This window comes from Eubalaena glacialis, chromosome 2, assembly GCF_028564815.1.
Source record: "Eubalaena glacialis isolate mEubGla1 chromosome 2, mEubGla1.1.hap2.+ XY, whole genome shotgun sequence".
NCBI lineage: Eukaryota > Metazoa > Chordata > Mammalia > Artiodactyla > Balaenidae > Eubalaena > Eubalaena glacialis.
This window is the reverse complement of record NC_083717.1, coordinates 161,708,574-161,730,956: the sequence shown is the minus strand read 5'-3', so window position 1 is coordinate 161,730,956 and position 22,383 is coordinate 161,708,574. Positions and strand designations below refer to the sequence as shown.

At 39.1% G+C, this 22,383-nt stretch overlaps 1 protein-coding gene and 1 pseudogene across 4 annotated transcripts in view; one reads left to right on the top strand and one right to left on the bottom strand.

Annotated features, from left to right (window-relative positions):
- The window catches only part of RAD51B (RAD51 paralog B), a 607,462-nt gene that overhangs the window by 304,851 nt on the left and 280,228 nt on the right, over positions 1–22,383 (bottom strand). The gene's annotated exons all lie outside the window — the stretch shown is intronic.
- On the top strand, positions 8,705–9,241 carry LOC133085566 (large ribosomal subunit protein uL6-like; annotated as a pseudogene).

The window sequence follows — 22,383 nt, the reverse complement described above, 5'->3', positions numbered from 1 at the left end:
AGTCCTTTAGGCAGAAGGAAAATAACATCAGATGGAAATCTGGATCTATACAAAGGAATAAAGAACAATGGAAATGGTACCTAGTAGGTAAATATATAAGATATTTTATTATTTAAATATATTTTAAAGACAACTGGCTGCTTAAACAAAACTTTATTGTGTGATTCATAACATGTATAACATGTAAAAGTAAAATATATGACAACTACTATACAGCTACTGTAACATTCTTATACTATATGTAAAGTGGTATAATAGCAGTTAACGATAGGCTGTGATAAGTTAAAGATGTATACTATAAATTCCAAAACAACTAAAGTTATAGCTAACAAGACAATCAAGGATGTAAAATGGAATCATAAAAAATACTTAATCCAAAGGAAGACAGGATACAAGGTTAATGTACGAAAGTCAATTGCTTCCTTACATACCAGCAATGAACAATTAGAATTTGAAATTAGAAACACAACACCATTTATCTTGGCACAGAGAGAGAGAGAGAGAGAGAGAGAGAAATACTTAGGTGTAAACCTAACAAAGTATATACAAATCTATAGGAGGAAACTATAAAACTCTGATGAAAGAACTCAAACAAGATCTAAATAAATGGAGAGATAGTCCATGGATAGGAAGACCCAATATTCTCAAAATGCTGATTCTTCCCAACTCGATCTATAGATTCAATGCAATCCCAATCAAAATCCCAATAAATTACTTAACGGATATGGACAAACTGATTCTAAAGCTTATATGGAAAGGCAAAAGACCCATAGTAGCCCACACAATATTGAAGAAAAACAAAGATGGAGGACCGAAACTACCTGACTTTAAGACTTAATATAAAGCTACAGTAATCTAGGGAGTGTGCTATCAGTGAAAGAACGGATAACTAGATCAATGGAAAAGAGTAGAGAGTTCATAACTCACATATAGTTAACTGAATTTTGACAAAGGAGCCAAAGGCAATTCAACGTAGAAGGATCGTCTTTTTAACAAATGGTGCTGGAACAACTGGACATCCACATTAAAAAAACAAAAAATAATTTAGACACTTACCTTACACCCTTCACAAAAATTAACTCAAAATGGATGATAGAACTAAATATAAAACACAAAACTATAAAACTCTAGACAATAACATAGGAGAAAAGCTAGGTGACTTTGGGCGTGGCCATGAGTTTCTGGATATAACAGCAAAAGCACTCTCCATGAAAGAAAAAATTGTCAAGCTGGACTTCATTAAAATTAAAAACTTCTTAGCAAAAGACACTGTTAAGAGAATGAAAAGACAAGCCACAGACTGAAAGAAAATCTTCGCAAAACACGTACTGGATACAGGACTTGTATCCAAAATATACAAGGGACTCAAGGGACTCTAAAAACTCTTAAACAATCTGATTTAAAAATGGGTAAAAGATCTTAATAGACATCTCACCAAATAAGACATACAGATGACAAATAAGTATTTTAAATGAAACTCACATGCACAGGGTGAGCCCTTCTTTTTTTTTTTTTAATTTTTATTTATTTATTTATTTTTATTTATTTATGGCTGTGTTGGGTCTTCATTTCAGTGCGAGGGCTTTCTCTAGTTGTGGCAAGTGGGGGCCACTCTTCATCGCGGTGCGCGGGCCTCTCACTATCGCGGCCTCTGTTGTTAAGGAGCACAGGCTCCAGACGCGCAGGCTCAGCAATTGTGGCTCACGGGCCTAGTCGCTCCGCGGCATGTGGGATCTTCCCAGACCAGGGCTCGAACCCGTGTCCCCTGCATTGGCAGGCAGATTCTCAACCACTGCGCCACCAGGGAAGCCCCAAATAAGTATTTTAAAAGATGCTCAACCTCATATGTCATTAGGGACTTGAAAATTAAAATAATAATGAGATACCACTAAACATCTATTAGAATGGCTAAGATTCAAAGCACCAACATTATTAAATGCCGGCAAGCATGTGGAACAACAGGAACTCTACTTCATTGCTGGGGAAATGCAAAAGGGTACAGCCACTTTGGAAGACAGTTTGTTTCTTACAAAGCTAAACATGCACCATCCTATAATCTAGCCATTCTACTCTCAGGTATTTATCCATGAAAAAAAAAAGCATACCTCTATTCAATGACTTGTAGTCAAATGTTCATAGTAGCTTTATTTATAATATTCATAAGCTGGAAAGAACCCAAAATATCCATCAATAGGTGACTGGATAAGTAAATTGTGTTATATGCATACAATGGAATACTACTTAACAACAAAAACCAATAAAATAATGATAGATGCAACAACATGGATGAATCTCAAAATAATTAAGCTGAGTGAAAAAGCTAGACCAAAGAGAGTTTACCCTGTATGATTCTATTTATATAAGACTCTAGAAAATGCAAACTAATCTATAGTGACAAAAACAGATGAGTGGTTTGCTTGAGGAGGGTAAGGTGGGGAAGGATGGGAGAGATGGATTAAAACAGCTACATAGAAACTTTTGGGGATGATGGACATGTTCATTATCTTGATTGTGGTGATGACTTCATGGGTGTATACATATGTTAAAACTTATCAAATTGTATTAGATATATGCTCTTTATTGGATGTCAATTATGATTCAATAAAGCTGTTAAAAATTTTTAAAGCTCCCATTTTTAGTCTCCTGTTTGACTCTTTAGCCACAGTAATTCCTTCCTGTTGTGTTGTCTTTCTCCACAATAGTCAGTTGTTTAAAATATAAAGTACTTCCTCATTCACCATTAAATAAAAAATATTTAATGAAAACCTAATGTATGTAAGTCAGTGGACTGGGCAATTGAAGGGGATACAATTGGACAATACAAGGATAGATGTCAGGTGACAAGGGATAAGCAATACTGATGATGATGAAGTGTAGTTAATTTTACCAGAGTATAAAAAGCCTCAGAGAATGATTAAACAGGAAGGTATATTTTAGGTCACGAAGAACTCTTCCAGAAAAGTCTTAAAAAATGGTAAGGTTAATATGTCAGCATTTCACGAATACAGAAGAAGTCAAACACAAGTTCTTAAAATTAAATTCTTTTATAATCTTCTCATTTATTAAACTGCAATATATTAAATCTCAAGGAAAGGACATAATATTAGGGAGGAGCTAATTCTAAACAGTGGATTATAGGACACATTTACTCATACTATGTCTTCTGTGTGAAAATTATGGAAACAAGTTAGTCCCAGTACCATCTAATTGAACTACTTCTCCTGAGTTTATAGACTTCAGTTGATTGTTCTAAAATTTATCAGCTTTGGCACTCTCCCCTCAAGGGCCAGGAATCTCTGGCTGTTATGCCTCAAGTGGAATAAGTCTCCTGGAGAAATTCTTTTGCTACCACAACTATTTCAGTGTGGTTCTAAGTGGTGAGTCCCAATGCTTGCCAAATTCCTCTGGTTTGATCCCATCTGAATGAACCCAAAATATAGCAAAATAGCACCTTCTACTTCCTGGTCATATTCAATTATCCAATATTCCTCCAAACTCACGCCTACTTTTATCTTTAAGAAACTGCTGGCCTAAGGCTCGTAACCTAATATATAACAGCGGGTAGGAACAGGCACAAGGAATATCCATTCCACTCTCCACCACTGCTGCACTCTTTAACTTTCACCTTACTGGAAAAGCGACCAAGGAAAGAAAAGTCTATGTATCTAACCATAGTTATGGACCAAATTACATGAACTTGAAAGTGCCTTAGCAATTAAGGGTTCCATATGGAGGAAAGCACATAGTGCCTCTTTCTAGTTGCACTTAACTTATGTCTAAAATCTAAGCCAAAGCTCTTTCTCCCAAGCCCTCTCTTTATTAGAGAAGCGAAATTCTTTCTGTCTAGTTTCTCAAGGTCCTTCCATCCACTTTAAGCTTAAGTGCATTCCAGTCAGCCAACGACATCTATGCAATCTGAGAGGCCCACAACTGAAATTCCCCTGAATCACTCCTTCTGAAGCTTCCAAACTTTCTTTTGTTGCTTCTGGCCTTTGCTAATTCAATCTTAGCTTTTGTTTCCTAACTCATTCCTCCTCCCCATGCTATTGGGTTCAACAACGTAGTTCTACTTCCTTTTAACAGAACAATCTTGGGCCCTTTATGATGAACACAAGATAACTTCAACCTATACTCCAGACAGGTACATATAATTTCACATCGAAGCTGTTCATCACACAAAGAGTTTCAGAATAACACTAAATATCTCAAGCTTCTCAAAAATATGAATTTAACATTCTACGTAGATTATATTCTAGATTTATATCCTAGTGTTTAGCTAAATGAAAACCAGGGGCCAAACCCAAGTATACTCCAGATGTCTTCCTAGGGTGAGTTCAACATGTACAAAAATTTTTGGACAAGATACACTGTAGCTAAGTACAGATGAAAGCTATAAAGAAAAGGGAAATGCATGAATCACTGTCACGGTATAAATAACTTTCAGGAATTCATTTCCGGACAACTCACTCCATTCATATTTTAATGCTAACTTTAGGAGAATACAATTGAACAAGAACGGCTCAGAATAGCTAATTATAAAATACCTATTTTAAATTATTATTTATATATATGAGATAATATTTCCTATGATCAGTAGATTTTTTATAATAATAATAATAATTTGTTGAACACAATATGTATAACAGGCACATTATACAGATCATATAGTGCAATACTCATAATAACCCTAAAGTATTCTTATTATTATTCCCATATTACAGAGGAAGAAACAGAGTCCCTAAAAGCTTTAGTTACCTGCCAAATTTACCCTGCCAGTAGGTGGCAGAACAAGATATTCAAACCCAAATCTCTCTGGCTCCAAAAGCTCTGCCCTTTCCAGTAAGATGCACTTCCTGCCTGTTGAAGTAGCTATTACTAGTCTAGTGCTTTGGAAAATTCCTGACACATGGAGTCTGGAGTAGTATAGTGGAAAAACACTTGTGAGCCTAAGCTCTGGCAGGTATGTGACCTTGGCCTAATCCTGTTACTTTTGTAGGCTCTTTTTTCATCTATAAAATGAAGCTTGGGTAGTTAACATCTAAGGACCCTTCCAGTACTAATGCTTTATCAAACTATGATTCTATGAATTATAGACAATGCAAAAAATGTAGACTGGGAGAAAGGATGAGTGACAGAAGGGTTAACTGGGCATTAGAAACAATATAGCCAAGTAAGTCCAGGATTGAGATAAAACAGCAGAATTGAAAGAAAAAATGGCTTGGTAGTATTATATTCCCAACACGAATAAAAAGACTTTATATAGTACCTATAAAGTTAAACAGTATCCTATCACCAAAGAATTTTATCAAATAGACTCACCTATTTGAATTTAACATCAATTAAAATTTAAATTCTTTGAAATAAAATACAAAATTCATACAGATAGGAGAAACCATCAGACAAACCCAAACACAGACACACTTTGAGTTTTTTTTCACCAGGCTCTGAGAACTATGTGAGGTTCCTCTTATATAAACAGGAGTGTCGTGCCACAACTACTGAAGCCCGCGTGCCTAGAGCCCGTGCTCCGCAACAAGAGAAGCCACCGCAATGAGAAACCCGCGCACTGCAACAAAGAGTAGCTCCCACTTGCCGCAACTAGAGAAAGCCCGTGCGCAGCAACGAAGACCCAACGCAGCCAAAAACACATATAGATAACTAAATAAATTTATTAAAAAAACCAAAGGAAAACAGGAGTGTGTGCACTGCTAGGTAGAAGGCAAGATAGTTGATGCAGTTTCCAGAAAGAGGGGCAGAGAACAACCCACTGTACCTAAAAAGGCTCTCTTCATCAGCCAAAAACAATGACTGGGTGGGAGTTTTGTTCTGCTTTCAATATTCAGGCCAGCAAGGTCAGTCTGTGCACACTGGAATTATTTAAAACCTTCATAATAACATGGCTTCTCCTTATATTCAGCCAAGATTCTTCAAGCAGATCTCCTGATTCTTGCTCAGCTTTCTAATATGATGAGAACCAAGTGTCTCTTTGTTCGGTTACCATCACTAAGAGCCAATACGAGATGTATGCAGACAAGCTCCATGGGAAAACCTCACAAGCCAGAGGTGAAAGGACACCGAAGCTAGCTCTCCAACTAGAGGCTGGATGGACAGCGAATGACCAAGAGCTCTCTGGGCCTTGGGAGACCTAATGGCTTGGGATATACTGTCAGAGATGAGAAGGGGTCAAGTTTCTAGGCTTGTAAGCTCTGGTTATCCATCTTAAGCTCTCCCAATAGATAAATACGTTTTATGTGGAAAAAAGAAGAAGATGAGCAGCCTGGCAAAAGAACCTAAGACAAACCAAATCTTCCACAGGACGTTCTCAGACTAAAAGGCTGAGGAATGTAGAGGGGGGAAAAACTCCCCAAAGAGGGAGGAGAGGGAAAAAAATTAAAGCCATCAGTTCTGACATTTGCCAAGGAAGGAGAGTGAGAACACTCCTCAAACTGCCTATAAACCAGGTAAAAGTGACTGTTGGTTCGGACAGAGTCCACACACCCTAACAACGCCCCACCGCCAAGGCCACCACCCCTGGGCCTCCACTGAAAATTGCAGCTGCTTTCCAAAGCCCGGAAAGCAACAGGCAGAATATAGTGACAGCTGGAAGGAAGGGGATTAGGCAAGGACTTGGCATAAATAGGAGTGCAGCCAAAATGCACAAATATGAAGAGAGAGCGACAATTTTCCTGTGTGGTTTGTGTGTGTGGTATGGGGGTAGTTCAAAATAAGAGTGAGCCAAAGTTCTGGCCTTGATTGCCTGGAGGCTTTGGCAGTCTCAGCCTTTCTCATGGCAGACGGGCCAGGAAAGGAAGCTTTCAGCTGTCTGCTTCAATGTTCTCCTTGCTGTCACCGTTTTCGTGTTCGGCCCCTGGCTCATTTGCATTTTCCTCTTCTTTTGGGGATTAGCGCATACGGGTAGACAAAATCCATTTTGGTTACTCAAGACTGTCATTTCCTCCCACACCTTACTTGTCAACAAAGAACGTCAAGAACATGAAATCCTGACAGAGTACAAAACAAACTATAGAATTAGATGATCTGCAAGGGGCCTTTGAGACCTTCTAATCCAGCCTAATTTTACAGATGGGGAAACTTAAGAGTAGCAAAGGGAAGTAAGGTGATCTGCTGAAATCATACTAATATTTAGAGAGTAGCAAAGTCAGGACAAATATCCAGCTCTCCCATTCCCATCCAGCCAGTGGCCTGTCCAAAAAAATCAGTGTTCCTTTAGGACTCTATCTCAGACAAAATACTACTATTCCCCCACCAAACCCTTTTTAAATGAGGACTTGATAAGAATTGCGACATATTCTCTCTCTGTTTCCTGATCAAGAATTCACACATAAGTTTGGTAAATAATTATCCAAAATGTTAGGTCTTAAGGAAAAGAGACTTGGAGACTCATATAACTAACAGCACTCAGAGAAAAGACTCAACCTAAAACCAAGCAGAATGCTTTTATTTCCTTTGTTTTAGGAGACAGATCCAAAAAAAGAAACAAATGGGACCTAATTAAACTTAAAAGCTTTTGCACAGCAAAGGAAACCATCAACAAAACAAAAAGAGAACCTACTGAATGGGAGAAAATATTTGCAAATGATATGACTGATAAGGGATTAATATCCAACATATATAAACAGCTCACACAACTCAACATAAAAAAAAAAAAACCCATACAACCCAATTTAAAAATGGGCAGAAGACCTGAATAGACATTTTTCCAAAGAGGAAATGCAGGTGGCCAAGAGGCACATGAAAAGATGGTCAACATTGTTAATCATCAGGGAAATGCAAATCAAAACCACAATGAGTTATCCTTCACAACTGTAAGAATGGCCATCATCAAAAAGAACACAAGGAACAAACGTTGGCGAGGATGCGGAGAAAAGGGAACCCTCGTACACTGTTGGTGGGAATGTAAATTGGTGTAGCCACTGTGGAAAACAGAATGGAAGTTTCTCAAAAAACTAAAAATAGAACTACCATATGACCCAGCAATTCCACTCCTGGGTATATATCTGAAAACAAAACAAAACAAACAAACAAACAAAAATCCCACTAATTCGAAAAAATACATGCACCTCAATGTTCATAGTAGCATTATTTACAATTGCCAAGATATGGAAGCAACTTAAGTGTCCATCAAACAGATGAGTGGATAAAGAAGATGTGGTATGTATGTATGTTTGTGTGTGTGTGTGTGTATATATATCCATATATATATATATATATATATATATATATATAATGGAATTTTTCCCTTTTTGCCAAAAGAAATAATTTCTGATATTGAGAAATATCACATTCTCAGAAAAAGGTAACCAACCTTTAAGAGCTTAAAAGATTCCTACTCTGAAAAGGAGTTTATGAGTGTGGAGAGATAGGTGGAAATATGGCCCCTTGGCATCCACAGGGGATTGGTTCCAGGACACCCCGCATAGACAGCAAAATCCTCAGATGCTCAAGTCCCCTACATAAAATGCCCCAGTAAAGTTGGCTCTCCGTATCCACAGGTTCCACATCCACGGATATGCAGGGCCCACTGTATATTGGTTTATACGTAAGGTCATAACAAAGCAATCTCAAATTGTGGTTTCTTCCACTAAAAATTTTCTTTTCAGTACTATGGAAACCATGTTAAAATATGACATTAAAAAATGAAAACAAAAATACCTCACCTCCCTTTGCTGCATCTACTGCAAGAATGAAGCCAGTTCTCAACAATCAGACTGGTGACATTCTGGAAATGTCGACATCACCCTGAAGGGATGCATAGTTACTGTGAAGGGCCCCAGAGGCACCCTGCGGAGGGACTTCAATCACATCAATGTAGATCTCAGTCGTCTTGGAAGGAAAAAGAAGAGGCTCTGGGTTGACATACGGTGGGGAAACAAAGGACTGGCCACGATGGGCACTATCTATAGTTGTGTAAAGAACATGAGCAAGGGCATTACACTGGGGGTCGTTACAAGGTGAAGTCTATGTGTGCTCACCTCCCCATCAATATCCTCATTCAGAATAGGTCTCTCATTGAACTCTAAAATGTCCTGGGTGGAAAAAACATCCACAGGGTATCTCAAGCCCAGAAAAATGAGTTAATTCTTGAAGGAAACTATATTGAACTTGTGTCAAATTCAGCTGCTTTGATTTAGCAAGTCACAATAGTTAAAAATATCAGAAAAATTGGGGGAATGATATCTATGTCTTTTAAAAAGGAATAGTTCAACAGGCTGATGAATAAGATCTAAAAGTTGTCCAGCTATGGAAACAAGATGTTGGATAATTCCTAAGACCTGTTTGTGATATTTTAAAGATGCAATAAATACCCTCTATTTTGAGGAGGCGGGTGGGGCACTGGCCACTTCACTAAATAGTTAAATTAGCTAACTTTTCCTTCCTTCTATACATTTTCATTTAACAGATACTCTAGTGCTTACCCTTTACCAAGTACTATTCAATTCTGGGAATAAGGAAATTAAAGACAGTACTTCTGACATAAAGGCATGCAAAGTTAACTGGGGGAAACCAAAATGTCAATGGCATGACCAGAGTAGTACTTCCAGTAATAAAGGTTACTTAGAAAGCACATGGGAGGGGTGCCAGGCCAGCCTGGGAAGGTCCAGGAAGGCTAATTGAAGAAGGTGACACCTGAGATGAGGATAAAGAAGAATTGGCAGGTTAAAAAAATAAAAGTAATGAGTTCTATTATTCTTCATGTTTTTTTTTTAAAATCTAACATTCTTGTTTCATATGAGAATTTGATCTATTACATAAAACTTTGGAAGGAAAAAAATGACATCATTACTGTTATGTCAAAATATCAATAATATTATTTAACAAAAAGTACTAGAACACATTAAATATCAAAAGACAAAGACACACACAAAAAAACCAAACACACAACAGTGTACATCAACTATACCTCAATTAAAAAAAAACAATAATGTTAATGTAACGCCCAAACATGAGAGAACGTGGTAACTTTTCAGAGCTGTCACAGGAGCTCATCTATGCATATTTATAAACAGCACTAACTGTGGGCAAGGCATTCTGCTGGGTGCTGTAGTAGATGACATAATGAATAAAGATGGTCTCTCTCACAGGGAATTTATCACCTCAATTTACCAGCATGTTCCTTCAGGAGAGAGAAAGGTCTAGAACAGCAGTTCTCAAACCTTTCCCACCTGGGACCAATTTATACTCTTAAAAACTATTAAGGACTCATAGAGCTTTTATTTATGAGGGATATGTTGACCATGTCAGAAGTTAAAACTGATGATCCCAAACTCCCATTCCTTCCTTTCCCTACCCCATCCCTCCTTGGCAACCACAAGTCTGTTATCTATATCTGTGAGTCTGTTTTTGTTTCCTAGATATGTTGATTTGCATCGTATTTTGGATTCCATATATAACTGATATCATATGGTATTTGTCTTTCTCTTTCTGATTTACTTCGCTTAGTATGATAATCTCTAGTTTGGGATTAGCAGCAGCAAATTATTATATATAGTATGGATAAACAACAAGGTCCTACTGTATAGCACAGGGAACTATATTCAATATTCTGTGACAAACCATAATGGAAAAGAATATGAAAAAGAATATATATATATATGTATGTATAATGACTCACTTTGCTGTACAGAAGAAATTAACACAACACTGTAAATCAACTATGCTTCAATAAAATTTAAAAAAACTAAAAAAAAGAAATTAAAACTGAATAATTTTTAAGTATTTGTTGATTTGTTTAAAAGTAACACTAATAAACCTATAACCTCAACATAAATAATGTATTTTTATGAAAAATAGTTGTATTTTCTAAAATGAAAAAATTTAGTGAGACAAGTGCCACTGTTTTACAGTCTTGCCAATCTCTTTAATGTCTGGCTTAATACATTCCAATACCTGGTTCTTCATTAATCTAGCTCTTCATTACAATATCATACTTCACATGTCCTCTAGAAAACTCCACTGTACACTTGTGAGAAAATGAGAATGAAAAAGGCAAATAATGCCTTAATATTACGATGAAAAAAGTTCACCCTCACAGATCCCTTGAAAGGATCTCTGGGGACCCTCAGGTATCTCATCACATTTTAAGAACCACTGGTCTATGGCAATAAAAGTCATATTCAAAACTGGGTAAATAAAAGACTATGAGTTCAAGTTTACTCTACTTGAGGTTTTAACTAAGGGGAAATCTTGCAGTAAGAGTTCCCTATCTAGGCCACTAATTCTAAGAGTGGACTTGTTTTCTTGGAACTGAGACAACCCAGGTTGCATGAATGGGTCCACTCTCTCTGGCATTGTGAAGACTGCCTCCTCAAAGGGCTTGGGCTGGGTGGGTCTTAGCACAGTGATGAAGGTGACCATATTCCTGCTTTGCTTGAGACAGTCCAGCTTTATTCCCATTGCGCCAGAGTAATTATTAGTAGAGCCCCTTCACTCTCCAAAGTATCCAGTTTGGACGGTAAGTTATATGGTCACCTTGACAATGCCTTGCACAAGCATTCTGCTTCTTCCCACCTTGTGGACAGGTCTAAAAGAAGCCATGCTGGTTTTGGTTTACATAATAATATTCCTCTAACCTCTCTCCTAAAAAAAAAAAAAAGCCAATCATGGGAGAAAATTCCTCCCGATCTCTTGGTTTCTATGTCTTCTTTTCCTTTCTTAAACTGTTGACAGCAACCATTCTCAACAACTCTATACGACAGCATGTGCTGCTTGTTCTCTTGCTATGCACCTAGTTCAGTGTTTGAACTACAGGGTGTCACTTTGCCCAACTATTTCAAATTGGTTGGAATATAACCTATTGATCAAGGGCTACAAATTAACCAGACTGGGTTAACCGCTAGGCTAATAAAACACTAGGCAAAACCTAGCACACAGATTCACCCCCATCACCAGAAATGGAGGCAACTCAGTAAGACAAGAGACTTCTTTGAAAAAGTATTAAATCTCCCAGGCCTAATCCTGTGAGCATGGCAGGGGGTATGAAGAGGAATGGAAAAGAAGTGCCGTAAATTCTGAATAGTGAACCTTGAAAGTGACGTGAATTTGGCTTTGCATACCCGAGTGGCAGAGAAACCTCAGCAGTTATCCAGTGCTTTTAGAGAGCAGGGTAAAATTATAAGAACATTTTTATGAGTTGTGGCTGGCAAGCCCTAGCCTGTTAAAACTCTTTAAAAACCAATGCCTTGGTGGAGGTAACATTTACTGTTTACTGTAGCTCTGGTTGTTAGGGGTTACTGCTAAGGTCCCAGTTTTCCATGACATCAGCAGCATTCCAAGGGAAGTGTGTGTCAGTGACTTTCAGTAATGACTCCGTTTTCCAAATGTTCAAAGCTTCTGCCAAGCTGCCCTACACCTGCACACCAGCTGAGTTAGAGGAAAAGGAAAAGCAAGATGGATTAAGTGGGATTTTTGTCTGGGTTCCTTAATGAGACTAAAGGCTTTCTTCTTTCAGTGTTTGCTTTGGTGTAATAAATGGATGCCAGTGCCTTGAGGAGTGACATGACTCATCCTTACCTTTTCATAAACCAATCAGACTATTTCTCACAACTTCTCGCTATCTTATTCTGGACTAGCCTTTCGAGACTTTTCTTCTGCGGGTAAAGTTTAGGGCTTAGTGAGAAGATCAGCATGGCACGCCAACGCTCTGGGAGGGATTCCGAGGGAGGCATCTGCTGCTCCCCAAATTAGCAGGAAACAGAAGCAGTGAAGAGACATTACTGCGTAGCTGCTAAAAGGATCACCTGGTTTTCAACGTTTCAAACCAGACGTGTCCTCTCAAGGCAGCAGCAGACCTCATTCCAGAGTCTGTCCTCACCAAAACAAGCATCTGGTTAACTTCATCCAAGGGTGCCTACTGCCCACTCAAGAGGCTTGTGACCGGTGCTGTGGCCAATACTAATTGTGTACTTATATAAGACAGACCTTTTTTCCAAAAGGCTTGAAGCATTTTTTTGGCGTTAAACTCATCAGTGTTCATGACAACCCTCTGAGAGGTGGCAAAATATTAGTTCAGGTGTGAGAAATTGGGGGATGGGGTTGAGGAGAATTAAGTCCTCTGCCAAGAGTAAGGCAGGAGGACATCTCCCATAGCCCCAGCCCCACACCTTTACGCCTGTGGTAACTGGCCCCTCTCCAGGCTTGCTCCAGTCTGCCCAGGCTAACCTGCTCTTTTGTCTCCGTCAAAGGGGTTGTGGAATACAAAATTTGTTGTTAACGAGGCAAAGCTTGGAAGCTAGCAAAGGAAAACAAGAAAAATTTTATGAAAAGACACAGAGGAATATCCTCTTAAGGGTTTTGGTAAGAATGATTTATGCATTCAATATCTGCTTCTATGAATGACACAAGGTAGAAGATTCAATCTTTCTGTACCTCAGTTTCCTCACCTATAAAATCTAAATATATATATATACATATATACACACACACACACACACACACACATACACACACACACATATACCGTTAAAAATACCAGAGATGTTTAGAAATTTTAATAATTAATGTTTTAAACTGCATAGAGATCTTTAAGGGGGGGGAAATCTCGGAAATGCTAAAAGGTGCCCTCTTTCATAGTATATTGCACAGTTCTAGAGGAAATTCCTTTAATTACTGGTATATCTGTTCTTAGGAAATAGGAATAAATTCATACGCTTTCAAGTGATTCTTAAAATAAAAGCCTCTACAATTTAAAAAAATAATAATCATCTTTATCTTTGCAGAAACAACAAGGATTTTGTTTTAAGCTGTAGGGGTGGCATCTTCTGTGGTTTAGGGTAGCCACAGATAACATAATACTCACAAAAATGGCTGTGTCTCATAATTTCTCTTAGACTTCATTAAAAAGAATTCAAACATGAAAAAATACTAAAAGAATCATTCTCATTCAACCGTAGATTGCCTGTGAAGACTGGAAAACACAAGTTTTGGGTTCAATCCCTGGATTAAACTATAAAAGTCTGTCCAGTGTAATCTCACGTTGAGTCCTGAGCCTGTTTCCTTGAATAATTTTTAAAGAGGGAATTTTACAATTATGGCTTGTTAGCAAGAGACTGAGTTATTACCAATTAGAAAACAAGTCTTTCAATAAACTTTCTGGTACACAGAATGAACAGTTATCTCTGAGACTAAATTCCACAAGTCATTTTCATAAATAAGTACATATATAAATTAGGAAGAGGGGGTGTGGCATGGGGTATACCTAAAATGCTTAAATTCTAAGAAAAAAGAATTGAAAAAAAGAAGTGTCTTTTCTTCCTGAAGATAAAAGATTTAATGAGTGACTAATTCCCCTCAGTAAAGTTCCTTTGGTAATTGCCCTATTCTAAGCCACACTAATTTTGCTAGGAGCCTTTACTGTTAAAAGATGTTGTTTTATGATGTTAAGCTACACACAAAAGCCATGTAAAAAAATGGCAAAATATGCTTTCGATTTTGTTATGTTACCAACCTATACTTATCCAGAAATTCTAACTGCCAAGTGTCTTTTACCTAACACAGACTGCATCTTTCACCACCCTCCCTTCCCCACATAAAGTAACGTCATTAAGAGTGGAAAACTGGGAATAAAAACCTGAGCCCTGGAAAAAAATACTAAATGGGAATCTGCCTCCAGCTCTGCAAATTTTCAAACTTGTCCTGGCCTCTCGGGTCTGGAAGCTAGACTTCTGTGCCCAGAATATGGCTGGATGAGGAAGGCAGTCTCAAATCACACCCTGAGGGCTAGGAACAGAACACACACTCCATACAGACCTCTAAAGAGGTTCAGGGGCTTGTGTGACAGAGGAGCCTTTTTAAATTGGCCCTTGGTGATGTCATGCCCATGTCTCCAGGGCCCAGGAAATGCACCATGACTAATGGAGCGCCTCATTTGTGAATACACATTCCATCTCAGAGGAGCAGCAGCAGGCAGAGTTTCAAGGCAACGAAGACCCAGTTAGAGAATGCCAGTCAGCCGCGCACAGAGGGCCTTCAGTTGTCCTGAAATAGACTGCTCTTGTTCACCGCCTCGGAAAACCCTACAACTACCTGCACCCCTGTGGCCTGTGTAGGATAGTAGCCCTAAAACTGGGTTGTTTTGTCTTATTTTTTTTTTTTTGGCTGTGTTGGGTCTTCATTGCTGCATGCAGGCTTTCTCTAGTTGTGGCGAGCGGGGGCTACTCTTGGTTGCGGTGCGCGGGCTTCTCATTGCAGTGGCTTCTCTTGTTGCGGAACACGGGCTCTAGGCACATGGGCTTCAGTAGCTGTGGCTCACGGGCTCTAGAGCACAGGCTCAGTAGTTGTGGCGCACGGGCTTAGTTGCTCTGTGGCATGTGGTATCTTCCCGGACCAGGGCTTGAACCCGTGTCCCCTGCACTGGCAGGCAGATTCTTAACCACTGCACCACCAGGGAAGTCCTTAGGGTTGTTTTGTCTTTTAAGTTACTCTCTTTAGGGAAAGAAAAATGGTCACTGTAATAGGGCACATACCCTTCCAGATTTCTTTCAGCAAACCTTCTGTGTAAAGGACAAGATGATACAAATGGCCATATGGTCTCTGTTGAAACACTCATTTCTGCCCTTGCAGTGCAAAAACAGCCATAGACAATACATAAATGAATAAACATGGCTGGGTTGCAATAACACGTGATTTACAAAAATAGGCAGCAGGCTGATTTGGCTCACTGGCCATGGTCTGCTGACCTCTGTATTAAAGAGTGGACCACTCCTTCCTCTGCCACATACTCGGACCAAAGTACTCTCAAATAAGGGTGCAGTTACAGGAAAGGATGTGAAGGAGTTTCCACAATATACCTGTGATAGCTACCCTATCTAGAACCTAAAGACAGTTTACAGAGAGGCAACCTAGCCCATGGTTTCAGAACGTAGGCTCTGCAGTCAAATGACTAGGTTACAAATTCTGACTTTGCTACTTCTGCATTTAAAGCCTTGGACAAGGTACATTATTCCTATGAGCCTTGGTTTCTTCATCTGCAAAATTGGGTTCCAAACTGTTCCTACTCAATAGGGTTAATATGAAACTTCAATGAGATAATATGTGAATAAAGCTTAGCCTAGTGCCTAGGATATTGGAGTGCCCAATAATTACCTGCCACTATTGCTAGATTTTTTCTAACTAACCATAATTACTACTTTTGACTGCAGTAGGCCAAAGTGAAGAGGCAGATTACCACAAATGCTAGTACACGGTGAACTTCTTTCCAATTCCATTAATATCTATTAATGCTATCATCATCTTTAGTAGCTGCATAGAATTTCACAGGGAATGCACCATAGCTGAACCAAATGCCAATTGTTCAACATCCGTTTACTGTCTTTTTGCCATTATAAACAACAGTATGATAAACATCTTTAAACATGCACCTGTGAACACTTCTTCGAATTCTGTTCCTTGGGGCAAAAAGGTTTGCACGTTTTAAAGAACTTGAAATTATTCTGCAAATTGGCTCTCCAGAAAAGTTATACTAATTCCTATTTCCAACAGCACTGAAAGAGAGGATCTGTTTCCTAAGATTCTTGATAATACAACTACTTTGTTTCACCACTAAGACCCAGAGAGGTTAAATGAAAAAACTAAGAAAAAACTAAGACCCAGAGAGGTTAAATGACTTGCTCAATTTTAATGAAGAATGCTTAATGTTTCCTTTGGCCTACAACTTTATAAAGCATTTCATAATTATTCTGATAATAGTTAATCTTTCCAGAATCCATGTAATTAATTATTATTATTAATAATGCCATCTTACGGTTGAGAGAGCTGGAGCCCAGAAGTTGACTTAAGTAGCCAAAGTTCTCCAGATAAGGCAAAGGATACAGAAGAACACGATCAAAATAGAAATAAACTTCATCCTATTATCAGGTCACTATTACCAGGCTCACTATAACATCTCAGGCAAAATTTAGTTTTCAATCGGGAAACTATTCATGGGAACTAATTCAATTTTCCTTTCTTGTGGCAAATAGCTAATCCAGAGACTTTTTTTTTCTTTGCTGTTAAATTAAATAAGCCTATAAAACCAAATATCCTTTTCTCAGAAGAAAAACTTAAAACCTCTGAGCTTTTGACAAGACAGTCACAGATCTAGGCATTTGTTAAGGCTATTTTCTTCACTCTACCTATTATCTTGCTTTTTTTCTTCTTAACACTTACCACAATTTGAAATATATTAGTTATTTGTCTGTAACAACTAAGTTCCATTAAAACAGGAACTTGCTTACTAGTCTTAGTCTTGTTTATTATCTTATCAGTACCTAGAATACCACGTGGGGCATAGCAAGTAATTGATAAAGATTTACTGGATGTATAAATCCTCCCAGATGCCATCTATGTATTTCCCTGGCTGTACAACCTACAAGGTAGGCAGGCAGGCTTTGGCATTATATATTAATAAGAGTTGTCATTCCCTATTTACAACACTGCAAAAAACAAACAAACAAAAACACCAAAAAACAAAAAACAGCTTCCTAATGGAGAAGAGCAGCCTGTCTCTCACCTGCAGAGTTTGTAGCCAGTTATATCCCAATCCAACCCCCATTATCAGTGGGACCATGCCACATGCTGTCATACCACGATCTCCCACCTTACCCTTTCACCTAGGAGATGCTGCTACTGTTAGCCCGTGCAAGTGTGTGCACTTGTTTTATTTATTTGGTTGGTTTGTCTTCAAAAGAGCCTCCTTGGTGGGTCACTAATTAGAAAGAAGTTCTAAAAAACAAATGCACCACCTGTTGACTGTTTTATTGAAAGATGTACTGAATGTCATAGTTGATGACCCAACATCCATTCTGTCTCAAATGACTGATCTAGCCCTATGTGGCCCAATATGGCATCCACTAGCCATATATGGTTGAATTTAAATTAATTTTAAATATTCAGTTCCTCATTGGCACTAGCCACATTTTCATTGCTCAAAAACTGCCATATGTGGTTAGTAGCTACTGTACTGGACAGCACAAATATAGAATATTTCCATCACTACAGAAAGTTCTGTTGGACAGCATGGAGTCTAGTCAAACATGGTAATGACATTCTCCTTGCCTAAAACTGATTTTAAAATGGGCACGTAAGGGGGCGCCTTCAAGATGGCAGAGGAGTAAGACATGCAGATCACCTTCCTCCCCACAAATACATCAAAACTACATCTACATGTGGAACAACTCCTACAGAACACCTACTGAACGCTGGCAGAAGACCTCAGACTTCCCAAAAGGCAGGAAACTCCCCACGTACCTGGGCAGGGCAAAAGAAAAAAGGAAAAACAGAGACAAAAGAATAGGGACAGGACCTGCACCTCGGGGAGGGAGCAGTGAAGGAGGAAAAGTTTCCACACACTAGGAAGCCCCTTCACTGGCAGAGATGGCGGGGTGGCGGGGGGGAAGCTTCGGAGCCATGGAGGAGAGCGCAGCAACAGGGGTGCAGAGGGCAAAGCGGAGAGATTCCCACAAGGAGGATCAGTGCCGACCAGCACTCACTAGCCTGAGAGGCTTGTCTGCTCACCCGCCAGGGCGGGTGGGGGCTGGGAGCTGGGAGCTGAGGCTCTGGCTTCGGAGGTCAGACCCCAGGGAGAGGACTGGGGCTGGCTGCGTGAACACAGCCTGAAGGGGGCTAGTGCGCCACAGCTAGCCGGGAGGGAGTCTGGGAAAAAGTCTGGACCTGCCTAAGAGGCCAAGAGACCATTGTTGCGGGGTGCATGAGGACAGGGGATTCAGAACACTGCCTAAACGAGCTCCAGAGATGGGCACAAGCCGCGGCTACCAGTGCAGACCCCAGAGACAGGCATGAAATGCTAAGTCTGCTGCTGCAGCCACCACGAAGCCTGTGTGCAAGCACAGGTCACTATCCACACCTCCCCTCCCAGGAGCCTGTGCAGCATGCCACTGCCAGGGTCCTGTGATCCAGGGACAGCTCCCCCGGAGAATACACAGTGCCTCAGGCTGGTACAACATCACGCCAGACTCTGCCGCCACAGGCACGCCTCGCATTCCGTATTCCTCCCTCCCCTCTGCCTGAGTGAGCCAGAGCCCCCTAATGAGCCGCTCCTTTAACTCCCTCCTGTCTGGGCGGGGAACAGATGCCCTCAGGTGACCTACATGCAGAGGCAGGGCCAAATCAAAGCTGAACCCCGGGAGCTGTGCGAACAAAGAAGAGAAAGGGAAATCTCTCCCAGCAGCCTCAGGAGCAGCAGAGTAAATCTCCACAATCAGCTTGATGTACCCTGCATCTGTGGAATACCTGAATAGACAACGAATCATCCCAAAATTGAGGTGGTGGACTTTGGGAGCAACTGTAGACTTGGGGTTTGCTTTCTGCATCTAATTAGTTTCTGGTTTTATGTTTATCTTAGTTTAGTGTTTAGAGTTTATTATAATTGGAAGATTTGTTTATTGATGTGGTTGCTCTCTGCCTTTTTAAATTTTTTATATATATATATATTTTTTTTTTCCTTTTTCTCTTTTTGTGAATGTGTATGTGTATGCTTCTTTGTATGATTTTGTCTGTATAGCTTTGCTTTTGCCATTTGTCCTAGGGTTCTGACTGTCCATTTTTTGTGTTTTCTGTTTTCTTTTTTTTTAGTATAGTTTTTAGCGCTTGTTATCATTGGAGTACTTGTTTTTTGGTTTGGTTGCTCTCTTCTTTCTTTTTTTAAATTATATTTTATTTTTTTATTTTTAGCAATTTTTTTCTATTTTAATAACTTTATTTTATTTTACTTATCTTTCTCTCTCTCTCTTTCTTTCTTTCTTTTTCTCCCTTTTCTTCTGAGCCGTGTGGCTGACAGGATCTTGGTGCTCTGGCCGGGTGTCCAGCCTGAGCCTCTGAAGTGGGAGACCGAGTTCAGGACACTGCTCCACCGGATACCTCCTGGCCCCACGTAATATCAAACAGCAAAAGCTCTCCCTGAGATCTCCATCTGAACGCTAAGACCTAGCTACACTCAACGACCAGCAAGCTACAGTGCTGGGCACCCTGTGCCAAACAACTAGCAAGACAGGAACACAAACCCACCCATTAGCAGAGAGGCTGCCTAAAATCATAGTAAGGTCAAAAACACCCCAAAACACACCACCGGACGCGGTCCTGCCCACCAGAAAGACAAGATCCAGCCTCATCCTCCAGAACACAGGCACTAGTCCCCTCCACCAGGAAGCCTACACAATCCACTGAACCAACCTTACCCACTGGGAGCAGACACCAAAAACAGTGGGAACTATGAACCTGCAGCCTGCAAAAAGGAGACCCCAAACACAGTAGGTTAAGCAAAATGAGAAGACAGAGAAATACACAGCAGATAAAGGACCAAGGTAAAAACCCACCAGACCAAACAGATGAAGAGGAAATAGGCAGTCTACCTGAAAAAGAATTCAGAGTAATGATAGTAAAGATGATCTAAAATCTTAGAAATAGATTGGAGAAAATACAAAAAACATTTAAAAAGTACCTAGAAGAACTAAAGAGCAAACAAACAATGATGACCAACATAACAAATGAAATTTAAAATTCTCTACAAGGAATCAATAGCAGAATAACTGAGGCAGAAGAATGGATAAGTGACCTGAGAGATAAAATAGTGGAAATAACTACTGCAGAGCAGAATAAAGAAAAAAGAATGAAAAGAATTGAGGACAGTCTCAGAGACCTCTGGGACAACATTAAACACACCAACATTCGAATTATAGGGGTCCCAGAAGAACAAGAGAAAAAAGAAAGGGACAGAGAAAATATTTGAAGAGATTATAGTCGAAAAATTCCCTAATATGGGTAAGGAAATAATCAATCAAGTCCAGGAAGCACAGACACTCCCATACAGGATAAATCGAAGGAGAAACACACAAACACACATATTAATCAAACTATCAAAAATTAAATACAAGAAAAAATATTAAAAGCAGCAAGGGAAAGGCAAAAATTAACATACAAGGAAATCCCCATAAGGTTTACAGCTGATCTTTCAGCAGAAACTCTGCGAGCCAGAAGGGAGTGGCAGGACATATTTAAAGTGATGAAACGGAAAAACTTACAACCAAGATTACTCTACCCAGCAAAGATCTCATTCATATTTGATGGAGAAATTAAAATCTTTACAGATAAGCAAAAGCTAAGAGAATTCAGCAACACCAAACCAGCTTTACAACAAATGCTAAAGGAATTTCTCTAGGCAGGAAACACAAGAGAAGGAAAATGCTTACAAGAACAAACCCAAACCAGTTAAGAAAATGGTAATAGGAACATACATATTGATAACTACCTTAAATGTAAATGGATTAAATGCTCCCACCAAAAGACACAGGCTTGCTAAATGGATACAAAAACAAGACCCATCTATATGCTGTCTACAAGAGACCCACTTCAGACCTAGGGACACGCACAGACTGAAAGTGAGGGGATGGAAAAAGATATTCTATGCAAATGGAAATCAAAAGAAAGCTGGAGTAGAAATTCTCATATCAGACAAAATAGACTTTAAAATAAAGACTATTATAAGAGGCAAAGAAGGACACTACATAATGATCAAGGGATCAATCCAAGAAGAAGATATAACAATTGTAAATATTTATGCACCCAACATAGGAGCACCTCAATGCATAAGGCAAATGCTAACAGCCATAAAAGGGGAAATCAAAAGTAACGCAACCATAGTAGGGGACTTTAACACCCCACTTTCACCAATGGAGAGATCATCCAAAATGAAAATAAATAAGGAAACACAAGCTTTAAATGATACATTAAACAAGATGGACTTAATTGATATTTATAGGACATTCCATCCAAAAACAGCAGATTGCAATTTCTTCTCAAGTGCTCATGGAACATTCTCCAGGATAGATCATATCTTGGGTCACAAATCAAGCCTTGGTAAATTTAAGAAAATTGAAATCGCATCAAGTATCTTTTCCGACCACAACGCTATGAGACTACATATCAATTACAGGAAAAAATCTGTAAAAAATACAAACACATGGAGGCTAAACAATACACTACTAAATAACCAAGAGATCACTGAATAAAGCAAAGAGAAGAGCAAAAGATACCCAGAAATAAATGACAATGAAAACACGACGACCTAACACCTATGGGATGCAGCAAAAGCAGTTCTAAGACGGAAGTTTATAGCAATACAGTCCTACATCAAGAAGCAAGAAACATCTCAAATAAACAACCTAACCGTACACCTAAAGCAATTAGAGAAAGAAGAACAAAAAATCCCCAAAGTTAGCGGAAGGAAAGAAATCAAAAAGATCAGATCAGAAATAAATGAAAAAGAAATGATGGAAACAATAGCAAAGATCAATAAAACTAAAAGCTAGTTCTTTGAGAAGATAAACAAAATTGATAAACCATTAGCCAGACTCATCAAGAAAAAAAGAGAGA